Genomic DNA, 17,396 nt, shown 5'->3' with positions numbered 1-17,396 from the left:
TATATATGATTGTCTTCCTATATATAGTTCTTTAATAAGTTTATACTTGAAATAAATATTTTGAAAGACAAAATGTTTGATAATCACCTTTTTTGTTTAAGACAATTTATTTGTTTATTTATTTATTTAGATTTTATGTTTTTAAGTAACCTCCACACCCAACATGGGGCTCGAACTCACAACCCCGAGACCAAGAGTCACACGTGCTCTACCCACTGAGCCAGCCAGGTGCCCCATGTTTAAGGCAATTTTAGATTTAATTAGTGCCTGCTTTAAAGTTTTTATAAGTTTGGATGTTTTCATATTTAACTCTTCAAATGATATTGTTTTTAAAAATAAAAAAATGTATAAAAAGAAAGCAAAAGGGATTATAACCTCAATGCCCAAAAAGTCCATTAAACATTAATAGTAAAAAAATTGGAGTAATACATGCAAATATTTTAACAATCCAAACAGCATAGAGAAGTATACATTTGCAAAGTAAAAGTCACCCTTTCCTGTTTTCCTCTTTCTCTGTGCAAAGGTACCTAACATCAATTGTTTCTGACTGCTCTGCCCCTTTAAAAACTACTATTTATAGGGTGCCTGGGTGGCTCAGTCGTTAAGCGTCTGCCTTTGGCTTAGGTCATGATCCCAGGGTCCTGGGATCGAGTCCCACACGGGGCTCCTTGCTCAGTGGGGTGCCTGCTTCTTCCTCTGCCCTTTCCCCCTGCTTGTGCTCTCTCTCTCTCTATGACATAATAACTAAATAAAATCTTTTTTAAAAAAGTATCCATATGCCCCAAAATGCCCCCTTCCCAGCAATGAGCCCAGGCCCCTTCCCCACCTCCCTGTCCCGGTGACTGGGCTGCTTTGCTCAATGGGAATTATTTACACTGACCACGGGCCACATGACACTATTCTTACCTGTTTCTGTAGCATGTCCTGCCATGCTAATTATATAGACTCTACTAAGATTTTTCCATTATTTTATTTTGGACCCTGCATGATCAACTGAAATCAGAGGGATTTTTTTGTTTGTTTGTTTGTTTGGGCAACTTAGTTTTAATCACCTTTTCCTCCTTGTAATAGCTCATTAAAGAGGAAAACTACCTGTTTTTCTGTGTCTGCATGAGGCATTTTGTGAAAATGCTGGTGAAAAACCAATGCATAAATAGGCAATTTTTTATGATGCTTATAAATATGATGGATATTTATAAAAACAACTTGAACTCCCTTGGAATTTGCTGGGCAAATCTAAAATATGATATCATTATAATATTCCGTTATACCATTACATGGCAACTTTTACAAGCAGATTTTATTTTTATTTTATAGTTTGAAACATTTCAAAAAATGCTCAGCATCATTAGCCATTACAGAAATGAAAAATTAGAACAATAGATACTGTCAAACACCTACTAGAATGATTAAAATTTTTAAAAGACAGGGCGCCCGGGTGGCTCAGTCGTTAAGTGTCTGCCTTCGGCTCAGGTCATGATCCCAGGGTCCTGGGATCGAGTCCCGCATCGGGCTCCCTGCTCCGCGGGAAGCCTGCTTCTCCCTCTCCCACTCCCTCTGCTTGTGTTCCCTCTCTCGCTGTCTCTCTCTCTCTGTTGAAAAATAAATAAAATCTTTAAAAAAATTTAAAATTTTTAAAAGACAGACAACGTGGAATAACTAGAAGCCTCATACATCACTGGTGGGAATGTAAAATGGTTAAGAGTTTGGAAAACAGTTTGGCAATTTCATTAAAAAGTTAAACACAGGGGCACCTGGGTGGCTCAGACGGTTAAGTGTCTGCCTTTGGCTCAGGTCATGGTCCCAGGGTCTTGGGATCAAGCCTCACATCGGGCTCTTGGCTCAGCGGGAACCCTGCTTCTCCCTCTCCCTCTGCCTCTCTCCCTGCTCATGCTCTCTCTCTCTCTCTCTCTCTGTCTCTCTGTATCTCTGAGTCTCAAATAAATAAATAAAAATCTTTAAAAAAAATTTCAACACAGATTTATGACACAAGCCAGCAATTCCATTTGTAGGAGTCTACCCAGGAGAAATGAAAACATTTGTCCACAGAAAGACATGTACACCAATGTTCATAGCACCTTTATTTGTAATAATCCCAAACTGAAAAAAATCCAAATGCACATCAACTGGTGAATGGATAAATAAAATGTGGTCTATCCGTTCGATGGGATAAAATTCAGTAATAAGAAGGGATAAAATGTAATATTAGTGCAGGCTAAAACATGAATGGACCATGAAAACATGATGCTAAGTGAAAGAATCCAGATGCCACAGACTACACTGCATGATTCCTTTGTATGAAATGTCAAGAAAAGGCTTGCACTATGCTTGGAAAGAGAGTCGTTGTCCAGGAACCAGGTTGTGGGGTCTTGTGTGGCAAGCTCGGGGCACCCGCCTATCTAGAGGACAGCGGAGAAAAGCATGATGGAGTTTTGAACAGGAGAGTGATATGATCAGGTTTGTGTTCTGAGCAGTCTTTCCGTACTGAGGCAGGTCTGAGTATAAGAAAACCAGACAGGAATCTGTCACAGTGATGAGAGATGCTGACTTGAACCCTGGGAGGAAGACAAGAAAGGAGGACACCTACTTGAGGATGTACATTTCTTTTTTTTTTTTAAAGATTTTATTTATTTATTTATTTGAGAGAGAGAATGAGAGAGAGAGAGAGCACATGAGAGGAGGGAGGGTCAGAGGGAGAAGCAGACCCCCTGCTGAGCAGGGAGCCTGATGCGGGACTTGATCCTGGAACTTTCTAGGATCATGACCTGAGCCAAAGGCAGTCGCTTAACCAACTGAGCCACGCAGGCGCCCGAGGATGTACATTTCTGTATGTCCATTTCTGAGCACTCTTTGTTGGGGTGGCTGAATTGTAGAAGATGCACCTGCTCACTAGATAACTAACTGCCCGTTGCTCTCCAAATTCATGCTGGCCATTCATGCAGGCGATGTTCTTTAGAACACCCCAGCTAACTCCCTATTCTCTCTGTCTTCCTATAGCACAATTTCCTATCACCTGCTCCATGAAGGAGATCTATTCTCTGATTGTGGCTAAAGAAAATCAAAAGCTTCATGTTAAGCATGTGATTTCCCCTCTCCTCTCCCACTGTGCCCGAGCTCCTCAGCAGATTGGAAGGCGTGCTGCCTCCTTCCTAATAGTCCTAGACCATAAATCTAAGTATGCAAGAAAAAACAAAGGGAAAAAGACAAAAGGCAAATCTATAACAATAATTATGTATAAAAATGCATTATATATAATAATATCATATATATACTTATATATTGAATATAATTATAATTGTAATATATATTACATAATGCATTATATATAGTATGTGTATGCATATAATGCATAATGGTTGCTCAGCACTGGGACCAGGTGCCTTTCCATGACAGGGATTGACTGTTGATGGGTGCAAAGAAGCTTCTTGGGGTGATGGAAATGTTCTAAAACTGGATTATGGTGATGGTTGCACAATTCTAGAAATTTACCAAAATTATTGAATTGTGCAGTGCCGTGAATGGGTAAGTATATAGTACATAAGCTACACCCCCAATAAAGCTGTTTAAAAAAAGCTTAGACTCTTCTACTAAAACAATATTTGAATTTTTTTTTAGCCACTGAACCAATTAACAAACAATCTTTTTTGTCATGAAAAAAATTTATATATTTAAAAAAAATTTTTTTTAGATTTTATTTATTTATTTGACAGAGAGGGACAGAGCCAGAGAAGGAACACAAGCATTGGGAGAGTGGAAGAGGCAGAAGCAGGCTTCCTGCAGAGCAGGGAGCCCGATGTGGGGCTCGATCCCAGGACCCTGGGATCATGACCTGAGCCTAAGGCAGACGCTTAACCGACTGAGCCACCCAGGCGCCCCTATTTTTTAAAAAAGTAATCCAAAGGAGAAAGCTCTAAGTAAATTGTTTGGTTTCTTAGTTTTTGACTCTCTGGGTTTCTCAAGGCCCTGTCTTCTGCACACTTGTAGTGCCCTCTGAGCCATCCATCACAAAAAAGGTGATGAGGTCTCAGGTGTATGTTCAAGATGATGGCTTCAGTTCCAAAGAAAGACACTATGGGGAGACCGTTTGCTGAGACCCAGGTCATCATAAAGCTAGATCTTTCTGTGAGCATCTTAAATTACTTTAAACTCCAAGATTGCATTGTTGATCAATGTGGAAGAACTCTGAGCCAGATTTAAGTTAGGTGTAAGACTTGGGGCTCATTACCAACAATACCAAACGATAATGGTCACCAGCTGTCATAATTTGGGGTCTCTCCAACTACATCAACTACACCTGCAAATGCAGAAGTTTTACAGAGTTTTCTATGATATACTGATCCTAGCAACATTTAAAGCTACAATCTAGCTCATTAAAAGATATATATTTTTTAATTTATTTAAAAATATATTTCTTGGGGTGCCTGGGTGGCTCAGTCGGTTGGGCGTCCGACTCTATCTCAGCTCAGGTCTTGATCTCAGGGTCATGAGTTCGGGCCCCACTCTGGGCTCCATGCTGGGTGTGGAGCCTACTTAAAAAAAAAATTATCAACATACAACAGATACAGAAAAGTGAGCAAATCATAAGTGCTTGATGTATTTTATTTTATTAAAGAATTTATTTTTTAAGTAATTTCTCCACCCAACATTGGGCTCAAGCTCACAACCCCTAGATCAAGAGTCATACACTCTACCAACTGAGCCACCTGGGCACCTCAGTATTTGATGAATTTTAAAATAGAACACAGCCTTTAAAATACAAGACAGGTTAAGAAATAGATTACCATCACCCCAGGAGCTCCTCTTATGCACACTCCCAGCTAACACACTCACTGTCTTCCCCAAGGATAGCCACTATTCTGATTTCTTTCTTTCTTTCTTTCTTTTTTTTAGGAGAAAGAGAGAGAACGGGGTTGGGGGGGTGGGGCAGAGGGAGAGGGAGAGAGAGAGAATCCTAAGCAGGTTCCATGCCCAGTGTGGAGCCCGATGCAGGGCTCCATCACACAACCCTGTGATCATGACCTGAGCCAAAATCAAGAGTCAGAGTTTTTTAACCGACTGAGCCACACAGACGCCCCCGACTTCTAATACCATTCATTTTTGTTGCCCACTTTTGAAATTTATACAAATGGAATCATACAGTATGTGCTTATTTGTGTCTGGTTTCTTTTAGTCAACATTGTGTACCTAAGAGTCACTCATTGTCCTCCGGTATTCTATGGTAGGAATATATCACTATTTATCCATTCTATTGCCAATAGGCATTTGGATTGCTTCCAAGTTTTTGGCTATCATGAACAATTCTGCTAAGAACTCTTTTGAATATGCCTTTTGTGCATATATGTATGCATTTCTGTTGAGTAGTTAACCTCGGAGTGATTGCTGGGTCATAGGGAATGTGTATGGCTGGCTTTAGTATAAATCATTTTATTTTGCTAAAATCTAGAAAGCCACTTGAAGTGATTTAAGAGTAAACACACCCAAATGCAGAAATTTTCCAAGTATAAACACACGTTCATTCTTCTTCAGAGTTGACCTGAGCAAACACTGTCATAGGCAGGACAATTGAATATCAGTCACGAAGTTACTGGAGTGTGATGTCTCACAAACATGACTTCTGAAGACACCATCTCCTGTGAGTTTCAGCCCTCAGGAAATGAGGTCGACGTGAGCTTTCTGGCATTCCTGCCTGCTCCCGGGTTGGAATCTGGATGAGCACGGCTTGTATCCCTGCTTTGGCTTTGATCCCAGAGAAAAGCACTACGTTTGTTCAATTTCCCCCTACAATCTGGAAATAAATTTATTTTGGGGTTAGTAAAAAAAAGTCTAAGGTGGTTATTAGCACAGGATACCAGGCTGAGTCTCTCGGTCCCTAGACAACACTTCTGTGTTTTTTCCTGGGGCTCTGTGATTGTTTCCCAGGAGGGACTATAGGCTTTGCCTCCAACCAGTTCTTCTGGGGTGGCCTTGGGCTCATAAACGACCCCTGTCATAGCCCAACCCTGACGTGCCACCTTGAAATTTGAATTCAAGCCAAGGGAACCCTGATTCAATCCACGGTCCGTCCAGTCGGATGTTCTCACGGCACAGGTCAATTTTAGAAATCCAGAAGCTCTGCCCCCAATATAAAGAAAACCTCCCTCCCAGGGAGCGTCCACATCAGTTTCATTTCCTGGTCTTTGGACTGGTTGTCCTACCGGGGTTTGGAGAAACCTTTTTCTCAAAACAAGAGACCCTCTTGCTTCCTGCCTGCCCTTAGGAATTTGAGGGGCTCATCAGTATTTCCGGGCCTCGGGGTCTTTACGTGCTAATGGACCAGGCTGTCGGGAGGTCTCAGTTTTATTTTCTTTCTATTTGGATTCCTTCTGTTGCTGCCTGATCTTTCCCAGATCTCTGAAGTATGTAGTACATAGAAGGAGCAGCTTTTGGAATAGTGTCCGTAAAGTCTTTGTGTCTAGATGGCAAGCGGTAGCCACATATTTTATTTCTTTTCTACAACACACTAGTGCCCCAAAGAGACCAGCTTCAGCATAAAGAGAATTTACCATATGCTCTTCACTGTGTGCTTTGGTTTGCTTTAAAAATTGCCACAATTTTTGACATTCTCATTTGTCAGTGGCAGAATAGAAATTATATTCTCTAAATCAGATGGGCTTCCTGAATTCGGTTATACTTTTCATGTTTTTGATAAACTGTGGCCATGTTCCAAAAAGCTCTACCCAGAACATGTTTTGTGGAAAACTTGTTATTTGTAAAATGGCAAATATTTAATACAATGAGATATAGGACAACTAATGATCTACTTGCTTAGGTTTATGAAATGGAAAGTAACTATTTGGGATCCCATATTTTGGGGTAACTTAACATTTTAAAAGAATTATTTACTGCCTAAGAATATATATTCTTATATTCTTATAACATAAAGAATGGAATGACTATAAATTCACTCACAGTTAGAAAGATGGTTTAGCAAGGCAAGAGGAAAAGTCTGTATCAAAAGACCAAGTTAGTCAACCAGCCCTTCCCAGTTTCCCATATTCGGGATGATCTAAATGTGGATGACTTAGCTTTTTTTTTTTTTAAACCAGTTTTCATCCATCTATCCATCAATCCATTATTTTTTTTAGCAGCTTTATTGAGATGGAATTCACACACACTGTAATTCAACCATTTCAAGTGTACAATTCAATGGTTTTTAGCATATTCACAAATATGTACAACCTTTGGATGCCTGGGTGGCTCAGCTGGTTAAGCATCTGCCTTCGACTCAGGTCATGATCCCAGGGTCCTGGGATCGAGTCCTGCTTCGGGCTCCCTGCTCCCACTTCCCCTGCTCATGCTCTCTCTCTCAAATAAATAAATAAAATCTTAAAAAAACAACAACATACGTACAACCATCACCACAGTCAATTCTAGAACATTTCATCAAAGAAACCCCATACTCTTTAGCTATCAGCTCCCTACTGTCCCACCCCAGCCCTAAGCAACCACAAATCTGCTGTTGGTTTCTATAGATTTTCCTTTTTTCTTTTTCCAAGTTTTTCTCTAAATTCCAGCTAGTTAACATACAATGCAATATTAGTTTCTGTTTCCATAGATTTTCCTGTTTTAAAGTTTCACACGAATGGAATCATAAAGTATGTGGATTTTTGTGACTAGCTTCTTTCACTTAGCATCATGTTTCAAGGTTCATCCATGTCCTAGCAGGTGTCAGTGCTGCCTTCCTTTTTTATGGCTGAAACATATTCCATTGTAGGGATAGACCATATATGTTTATCCATTTGTTTGTTGTGGATATTTGGGTTGGTCCTCTGCATAGCTTCTTAAAGTTCACCCTAACCTTGTAATCCTGTTGTTCTTAAACATGAGACCATAGTTTTCAAGAGTGGCATAGAGTCAGGAGAACTGTGGACAGGGTCTGTGATTGTATGTTTATCTGACGTTTGCCAAAGACAAGCATTCTGGCCCAACATTAGATGCTCCGTGTGCATTCCTCTGCTCCTTATCGAATCCTAAATGGAAACAAAGGGCACTTATTCCCGAGTTTAAATGAATTGCTAAAACCATTACTCTTTCTCCCTCTTCCATTTTTCTCCTCTGCTAGCTTTTTCAAATAAAACTAAAATAGGAGATGCATGGAGGATTTCCTTAATCCACCAGGAAAGTGAGCACAATTATTCTTCTGTGCACAAGTGAAGCCACAAAACTCACCCGAATAGCTGTTTCACTTGTCAGTTACCTTGATCACTCTGAATACTTTCCAGTATGGTCTGACCTTCTCCAAGCATGTCACTTCAGAAAAGCTATCATGATGGTCGTTCTCATCTTCCCCTCCTACATTCAACGGAATATTTAAGATGTGACGAGAAGGTAACAGTAGATCAGTAAAATAACATAAGAAATTTCAAAATAGCTTCCAAATAATACAGGTCCCAAGGATCAGGGCTGTGCTTTTTCTTTTTTCCTTTTTTAAGATTTTACTTATTTGAGAGAGAGAGAGCACGCAATTGGGGGGAGGGCCAGAGGCAGAGGGAGAAGCAGACTCCCCGCTGAGCAGGGAGCCCGATGTGGGGCTTGACCCCAGGACCCTGGGATCATGAGCAGAGCCGAAGGCAGATGCGTAACCGACTGAGCCGCCCAGGCGCCCCATTTCCCTCTTCTTTGGGGACCTTCCCTCAGTTTACCGAGGAAGCCAACTTCGGAATAAGGCCGAGCCTGTACCATGAGCATTTCAGAGCTGCGAGCGGACATGTCTGGCCCTGTGGACTGGTGAGTGGAGAAGGCTGGGCTGTAGAGTGATGAGAAATGGAGCAGATGTGCTTGGAGGAGCAGAGATGAGCAGCTGCTGGTTAGGAGAGTCCTGCTGGTTAGGTAGTTCTTGGTTCTGCTGCATTCCTGACACCCAGCTGCATTCCTGCCCTGAGTTGCATGAGAAAGTCTTATGCTGTCTCAACAACAATAGTAATACTTACATAATCACGTAACACTGATAGAATCCTTACCACGTGCCAGGTGCTGTTCTAAGTACTTCTGTTATGATATTCTCACAAGACTTCGGAGGTCATGACCGTTATTATCCCCACTTGACAGCTGAAGGAACTGAAGGGCAAGTAAATAATTACCTATCCGACCCTCGTAGGGGACACTTGGGGGCAGTATCCAAGTCCCTGGGGCTTTGCTGGTGGCATGCGGTTGGGGGGTGCCTCCCAGAGGATGTTGAGGGAGGAGCCAGGAACCCACAGCCCCAGATTGGCCTGAGGAAGGACCCCAAGCGTGGAACAAGAGAGTGTCCTTCCGTCTCCAGGTGAATGAGCAATTCCCCAAGGAAGCCTTAGTGACCCTGTTCTCTACCTCTGCCACCTGCCATCCTGACATCAGTGGGGAAGAAAGGGAAGATCTGGAGCTCGCGAGGCATGTGAGGTTACAGCCTCTCCCACCTCAGGGAGGGTGAGGGCTCCTGGCATAGGGAATGGGGGCTGAGGGTGCTGTCCCTCCGAGAGCTGGCGCCCTCCCACCGGGCACTTCCGGTGGCAAGTCTCAGCAGACAGAGCAGCAGCTGAGGGTCTGGTGACTGTCCTGTTGCTTCAGGGGGTGCTGGGGTGGCGACCCTGGGCAGTCCTTCCTCTGGTGGTGCTGAGTGTCGTTGATTCTATTTTGCACAGCGGCCGGAGCAGGACATCCCCAACACACCGGGGTGGACTTAGCATAGGGCTGCCCGGGGACGTAGAGTTAAGAGCATTCGAGACTTAACATTTGGGCCGTTGCAGACATAGCATGGGGGCGAAGTTTACGGCACTGGGTTCACCATCCAGCCGCACGGGCCAGTGTGACACCCGAGCACCTGGATTCTTAGCCCGGAAGGACTTGGCCCGGGGTGCAGACCGCCGGGAGCCCACCCTCTTGCCAAAGAAGACCCTGTCCACTTTGCCTGCTCCCCCTGTCCTGTCGCTTCTTCCCTCTGCTCTGGGCAAAGCAGCCACGTTCCCTCTTCTTAGCTCCGTGGCTTGTGTGGCCTCTGCGGCATGGCTGGACCCAGTGAGGACACAGTCTGTCTCCCCAGCTCCCCGCTGCTTTCTGTCCTGGACTCACATACCTTAGGTGGAATCATGTGAAATGGGTGGTTTTGACCCACTTTGACCTACAGAAATTTGATGTTCTCACAGGTCAACCTAAATGTAGGCCTTTGATGTTTGAAACATCTTGCTGCTCGTCGCGGTTTGGTTCTCGTCGCGGTAGGGAAATAAACAGAAAGAAACAAAATAGGAACTCCTGGGCACATAACAGACTCCCTAGAGATGGTGCAGGAGGGTTTTCCCGGCCTGTCTGCCTTTCCCGGGGGCCTTCCTGACAGGGAGCTGTGAGGCTGTCTCCAGAGGTGACCGCGTGGCCTGATTCGAATGTCAGACCAGACGGCTCAGCTCAATCGGTAGGGGGGCCAAGCCCCGCCTCATAGATTCCCCAGTGCCTTCCCATCCTCACCTTCACATCTCTGCTCCCCCTCTTCTCCTTCCTGCTGCCTTTCATTCTGCAGCTGCCTCTTGGTCCTGCCCTGGCCCCCCGACCCCCATGAGAAAGAGTCCTGGCAGCTCAGGCTGCTTCTTAGCTCCTTCCTGCTATACTAGAGGCCCCTGGGTCCAGCCCCCTGCTCCTTCCCCATTTCTCTCTGTACTGGGTGTTTTGCCTGCAACATTTCTCCTGGCCAGGCTGAGAAGTCCAGAGAAGTTCGGTTTCCTTCTCTCCACTGTGGGTTTATATCCGAGCGGGCTCTCTCCTCAAGTCATGTGTCCCTGAACATCAGGGGCCAACCTCTGGAAGCCCACCAGCTGCCTCTAGTCTCCCTGCTGCTCCCCGGGCCCTGCAGATTCTGTCTGTCTTTCAGGCCCAAGTCCCTGCTGGCCTCCCTTTGGGATCCTGTGCTGAGGCTGCATGGTGTTTAGATACCCACTGCCTAGGAGAGGGCCGATGACCACCAGCTGACTCTGCCTAAACCTGACTCCCCAGACTCTCTCTGCATCTCCCCTCAGGGAGCCTGTTGCCCCCACCCAGTTCATGTCTATGCACCTGGAATGGACTTTCCACTCAGGGTCCTCAGAGGGAGTCTGGTCAGAGATCAGAGGGTTGCCACTCAGAGCATGGGGGCCAGGCTGAGCTGAGCTGCTCTGGATAAAACATGGCTGCTGCATTGGCAAACGCTCTGCCCAAGGCCTCCCATGGGCCTGGGTGGTGAGAGTGCCGCTGAGTCATCCCTGGGCCCCTGCTGGTCCGCTATGATGTTTGCAGACTTCAGCACCTGCATCCAGCCACTTTGCCAACAGTGACCAGCCCAGCCAAACAGCCTGGCGGCACCCTCTTCTCTACACACCCTCTTTTATAGCGACTGGTGGCTTATTCAACCACTCACATCATTCAGTAGAAATGTCTTGAACACCTACCACCTGCCAGGTACCATTCTAGGCCTTGGAGACATGAGGTGAATAAGACAGATGAGGTTTCTTCCCCCATGGAGCTCACAGTCTAGAGGGGACAAACCACTGATCATCACAGTGGGGTCTGTGGACTAGAGCTGGGCCACAGATCTGTGTTGCCAGGTTGGGATGAGTTAACACCAAAGTTGAGAGAAGGGTTTAGAAACTTCTTCTACAGCAATTTGACAGAATAACTTGTTTGTTGAGTCTAGTTAAAAAAAATCCAGCTTCTAAAATAAAATAAAATAAAATATTTTTTAATTATATTTTATAAAAATATAGATCTCCAATGGTCTGGAAATTTAGAAAAATTAATTCTATACTCCAGAAATATTGAGAAGCCTTGCCCTAAACTACACATTGCAATTTGTGCCATGAAAAACAGGATGGAGAATAATGGGAAAAACTTGGTCTAAGGAGAGTGTTATTTGATGTGACCTGAAGGGTGGGGAAGAACCAGCCAGGCAAAGAGCTGGGGAAGGAGCTTTCCAGACAAAGGAACAGCACATGCAAAGGCCCTGAGGTGAGTGAGAACCTGGAAGGCTAAAATAGAAAGGAAGCCAGTGGAGGCAGAAGGAGCAAGGGGAGATAGAGTGGGGGGCAGGCAGGGTGCACAGGCAGAGGACCGATCATGTGAGTGCATTCTATTTTTTTTTATTTAAAGATTTTTATTTTTTTATTGAGAGAGAGAGAGATAATGGTAGAGAGAGAGCATGAGAGGGAAGGAGGTCAGAGGGAGAGGCAGACTCCCTGCTGAGCAGGGAGCCCGATGCGGGACTCAATCCCAGGACTCCAGGATCATGACCTGAGCCGAAGGCAGTCGCTTAACCAACCGAGCCACCCAGGCACCCATGTGAGTGCATTCTAAAGGCAAGGAGAAGCTAGTGAAGTGCTTGAAGTGGGCACGTGGTCTTCAGCACTTCTACCTGCCCCTTTCCAATAACACATGCAAAGCGGAAAAGGGACAGCCTCATCCTGGACTCCTCGGGAGGCCTACGTGTCAGATCCAGAAGGACATTGTGATAGCAGTATCTCTACCGAAGTCTAATCCTGAGACAGGGGTTTCCAGAACACCTTTCTTGCAAAGGTCTGCAAACCTTTTTAAAGATTTTTATTTATTTATTTGAGAGAGAGAGAGCACGAGCAGGGGGAGGGGTAGAGGGAGAAGCAGACTCCCCGCTGAGCAAGGAGCCCGATGTGGGGCTCCATCCCAGGACCCCAGGATCATGACCTGAGTGGAAGGCAGACGCTTAACCGACTGAGCCACCCAGGTGCCCTAGGTGAGTTTTTTTTTTTTTTAAGATTTTATTTATTTATTTGAGAGAGAGAGAGAACAGAGGGAGAGTGAGAGGGAGAAGCCGACTCCCCACCGAGCAGGGAGCCCGATGCAGGGCTCGATCCCAGACCCTGAGATCATGACCTGAGCCGAAGGCAGACGCTTAACCAACTGAGCCACCCAGGTGCCCCCCCAGGTGAGTTTAAAGTTTGAACCAGCCCCATAACCATTTCTCTCTCACGCTTTTTTTTTTTTTTTAGAGATTTTATTTACCTGAGAGGGAGAGAGAGCAAGCGAGAGCACAACAGCAGGGGGAGGGAAAAGCAGACTCCTTGCTGGGCAGGGAGCCCGATGACGGACAGGTGGCTCCATCCCAGGATGCTGGGATCATGACCTGAGCCAAAGGCAGACGCTTAACAGACTGAGCCACCCAGGTGCCGCACATAATCATGTTCCTTATTACAAAATAATTACTTTGTATGTGAAGGGGATTTTCTACATGAGTTTGAAATTTTAAGTTATGCTGTACAGATAAGTCATTTCTACCTCCTAGATCCGCTGGGAAGCTCTTAGTTCTGGCTTACAAGTTAAATAAATCTTGACAAATTCCTAGGAAATCACGCCTTGAAATTTCTTTGAACGTACTTCATTATTCTGAAAATGATCATGGAAGATCCACTGTTGTTTTCTTGAATAATTAAAGCTTAAAATGCATATTAAATAAATAAATACATACATACATAAATACATAAATAAATAGGTTATCAATACATGATGTTGATGAGTGAACAGTCATGCTTTGCTGGTGGGAGTGGAGGTCACCTTCCAGGCAATTTGGCCATAGGTAGTCAGAGCTCTTAGAAGTTTTATATGCCCCACCCTTCTGTAAATATTTCCTAGGGATATGATCAGAGATAAAAACAAAGATTTTTATACAGGGATATTTCTTACGGTGACATTGATAAAAATAAAACTCAGGACCATCCTCAAAGTCCAATAATAGAGAATTTGTGAAATTATGGTGTATCCATATGCCACAATATTATGCAATTGTTAACCACTCATAGTGTTATTTGAAAAATGAGGCACACAAAGTTATATTTACAGTGTTTTTGGTTTTTTGTTAAACACACACAGCCTTAGGAGGGCTTACATAAGACTATTAAGAATAGTTATCTTTGAGTCACGGCTTATGGCCACGATTTTAATTCTTTTTCTTTTCTATAGTTTAAAAATTCTCTATGATGCATGCATATTACTTTTTAAAATAAGTTATACCGATTAAAAAGCAATGAAAATATTTAAAGCATCAGTCATTAGATACCATCCCATATCCATTACTTATTTAAAATTTAAAATTTTAGATTTAAAATTAAGATTTAAAATTCTATAATCATGAAGCAACCTTAGCCAAAATCTTACGGACTTTAATCAAGGGTATTTCTGATGTAGTCTGTTCATCCATAGACTGTGTTGTTGATGGGCTCTTCAGCACCTTTCAATCACATCAGTTATTTGGTTCATGGCATTTTCATGATGAAAAATCTGATGTAGCCCAATGCACTACCACTAATCTTATTGGTGACAAGCAGCTTCTGATAAGGATGGGTTAGAGAGGTGAGAATGAGGGCAAGTTTGGGGATTTGACTTCACTGAAACCATTTTCTTTGAGGGATTGGATATCTGATCTGATGTCGTTTACTTCAGATCTTTGAACAAATCATTACACAGGTATTTTGGGTGGGAAGGAGTTAAGTTGAGGAGCAGTGCTCGATTTAACATTTGTTTTGAAACCACTTACCTATTGGGTTGCTGACAGCAATAAACATTTTCTAAATACCTCAAGGAATGAAAGTAGATTGTCTTCCCATAAGAAGAGTGGCAGATGAAAGTTGGTTATTTCTTTATATTCATTCTGATGAATGTTTGAGTAAACACCACACACATACACACACACCCCGAAACCAAAACAAAACAGATGAAAGTGACCTCTTAAATTTGTCAGGCATCTGTCCGAGGTGTGTGGCCCTCTCTAACTTCCAAGATGACCTAGGACAGATATTTATTTTGTAAAATAAAGTTCAGAAAGGCAAGGATATCATCCACTTAGGCCAAACATTCGATAACTCCTGCAAATGGATTGTCAATAGGGCCTTGACATACATTCCTTATTCTGGCCAGGAAGGGGTAGAGTTATTCTCAAGGTTAAGTAAAGGTCATCTCTCTCTGCCAACTGCCACTCAGCAGTGATGGAAAAGCACAGGCTACAGCTAGGTGCCTGGAAATTTCACTTAAGAAACAAATGGCCCCAGTCTGTCTGTTCACTCAGGTCATTTCTGTTAGTTTTCCCATAATTGTACTGGATCCGTAGTCAAGTAAAGCGACAGATTCGTCACTGATAGAATCTCTGTCTTGGGTTGACAATTCTTTAATTTGTGGACCTTTGTGGTCAGAGGCCATTATTTCTAATTGCCTTTTCGTCCTGCAGCAGTTCATCTATCTTTCACACACATTAACTTTAATCTTCTCGTTCAAGGAGGACAGCGAATTTGGTCTTTCAGACTGGTTTCCTTAACTTTAGTAAATTCAAGGGGAAAACAATCTTAGAAGACACAAAAATGTGAAAGTAGAATGCAAATAATGATGGCTTTCTGGTACTTTAGGGCTGTTACCAAGATCTCCACATCGATAATTCTAAATATTTAGGGACTTAAATGATTTGACTCCTTAAAATATGAAAAAAGTTTACATCTCCCTCATTGCACCATCAAAACTATTTAATTGTACTGCTTCTGATGATTCCAGAGAGGGGCCTCTGAACTTCTCCTTTTCCACTCAACAACTATATACTTTCCTCCATGGTAGGAACTGGAGACCCAAGATGACTCAGACAGGTTCCCAGGAAGAAAGGTAAAAACAAAGTGTGTGTGTGTGTGTGTGTGTGTGTGTGTGTGTGTGTGTGTGTGTGTGTGTGTGTAGCATAGAGGACGTTCAGAGAGAGATGGACATACTCTGGAGTATTGGGGTATGGATGGGGAGCAGCAGGGACAACCCTCACGACCCCATCCCCTCCCAAAGGCCCCACTTCCATATTGGTGGTCAGGGGTTAGGATTTCAACAGATGAATTTGTGGGGGACATAAACATTCAGTCCACAACACCTTGTGCGCCACCGAGGCAGAGATCGGAGTAATAGGGTTGCAAACCAAGGAATGCTAGCAGCCACCACAATGCGGATGAGTCAAGGGAAGGATTCTCCCGCGGAGCCTCAGGAGGGGGCTCAACCCTGCCGACCCCTTGATTCTGGCCCAGGAAAACTGCTTTCAGACTCCTGACCTCCAGAACAGCGAGACAATACATTTCTGTGGATTTAAGCCGCTACATTTGAGGCGATCTGTTATGGCAGCCCCAGGGAAGTAAGACATGATAAGAATTGGTGGAAAAGCAGCACAGATTCGAGGCAGTGGTCCCCACGAGGAATAGTATGAGATACAATGATGATTAGCATAACCTAAGGGCCTACTGTGTGCCAAACCTGTTTCCCGATAACCTATCAACTGGGTGTTGTTTGACGGATGAAGAAACTGAAGGTCAGAGTGGTCAAGTAACCTGCCCAAGGTCACGCTGGCAGGAAGCGGTAGAGCAGGGATTAGGACTCAGGACTCATTGACGCCAAAGCCCTACTCTTTTTACTGTGCTTCTTGGAAGTTAGCCGTTGTAATGTATACGTATTCACTATTTGTATAAAATATTGAACCCTACTGGCATTCAAAAGTACAGATTAAAACTGCATGCCAGTCCTTTACTCACTATTTTAGCAAAAGTGGGACAAGCGTGGCTTACAGAGCCACACTGTGGCAGCTTGCTCATTTTTTGCTGCTATAGAAAAACAACAGAAAGTATCAGTGTCTTCCCTTCCCACACGAGCAAGGACAGACTGACAGAGGGTCCAGGTTTCTTTTAGGGGGTGCTGTGTGTGTGTTGTCTGGAGGAAGAACGGTGAGTAGAACTTTCCGTGCAGATCAAGGAGACTTTGCCGAAGCTTGTGGTTTCCAAGGCCCACTATCAACCTGTGGTCCGTGGCCTATTTCCTGCAATAGCCTTCAAGGAGGTCTGTTAAAAGTGCAGATTCCAGGGCCTTCCAAGCTGGAAACCTGCATTTTAACAGCTCCCCTGGTGGTTCTTGGCCACTTCAAAGTTGAAAATAGACACCCAAGGCCATTCTGGCAATTAGCAGGACAAAGACGATGGCTTAGTGCCTGAACACTGAAGGGAACTGTATTGTTGGGCTTAGGTTTGGCTGGGATTGGACAACCCCCAAATTACAGTGGCTGAAATAAGATAGAAGGACAGTTCTAGGTCCAAGTCCAGAGGTAAGCCATCCAGGTCTGGTACAATGTCAGGATTTACAATGTCAGGATTTGGGCTCGCTCTTTTCTTTCTTTTTTTTTTTCTTTCTTTCTTTCTTTCTTTCTTTCTTTCTTTCTTTCTTTCTTTCTTTCTTTCTTTCTTTCTTTTCTTTCTTTCTTTCTTTCTCTTTCTTCCTTTCTTTTTCTTGAGAGAGAGGAGAGCATAGAGTGAGAGGGAGAAGCAGACTCCCCACCGAGCAGAGAGCCCGACGTGGGGCTCAATCCCAGGCCCCTGAGACGATGACCAGAG

The sequence above is a fragment of the Eumetopias jubatus genome, unplaced genomic scaffold (genome assembly GCF_037043125.1).
Source record: "Eumetopias jubatus isolate StellerSeaLion01/CBP00866 unplaced genomic scaffold, mEumJub1_p1.0 scaffold_1, whole genome shotgun sequence".
Lineage (NCBI taxonomy): Eukaryota > Metazoa > Chordata > Mammalia > Carnivora > Otariidae > Eumetopias > Eumetopias jubatus.
This window is presented reverse-complemented; position numbering follows the sequence as displayed.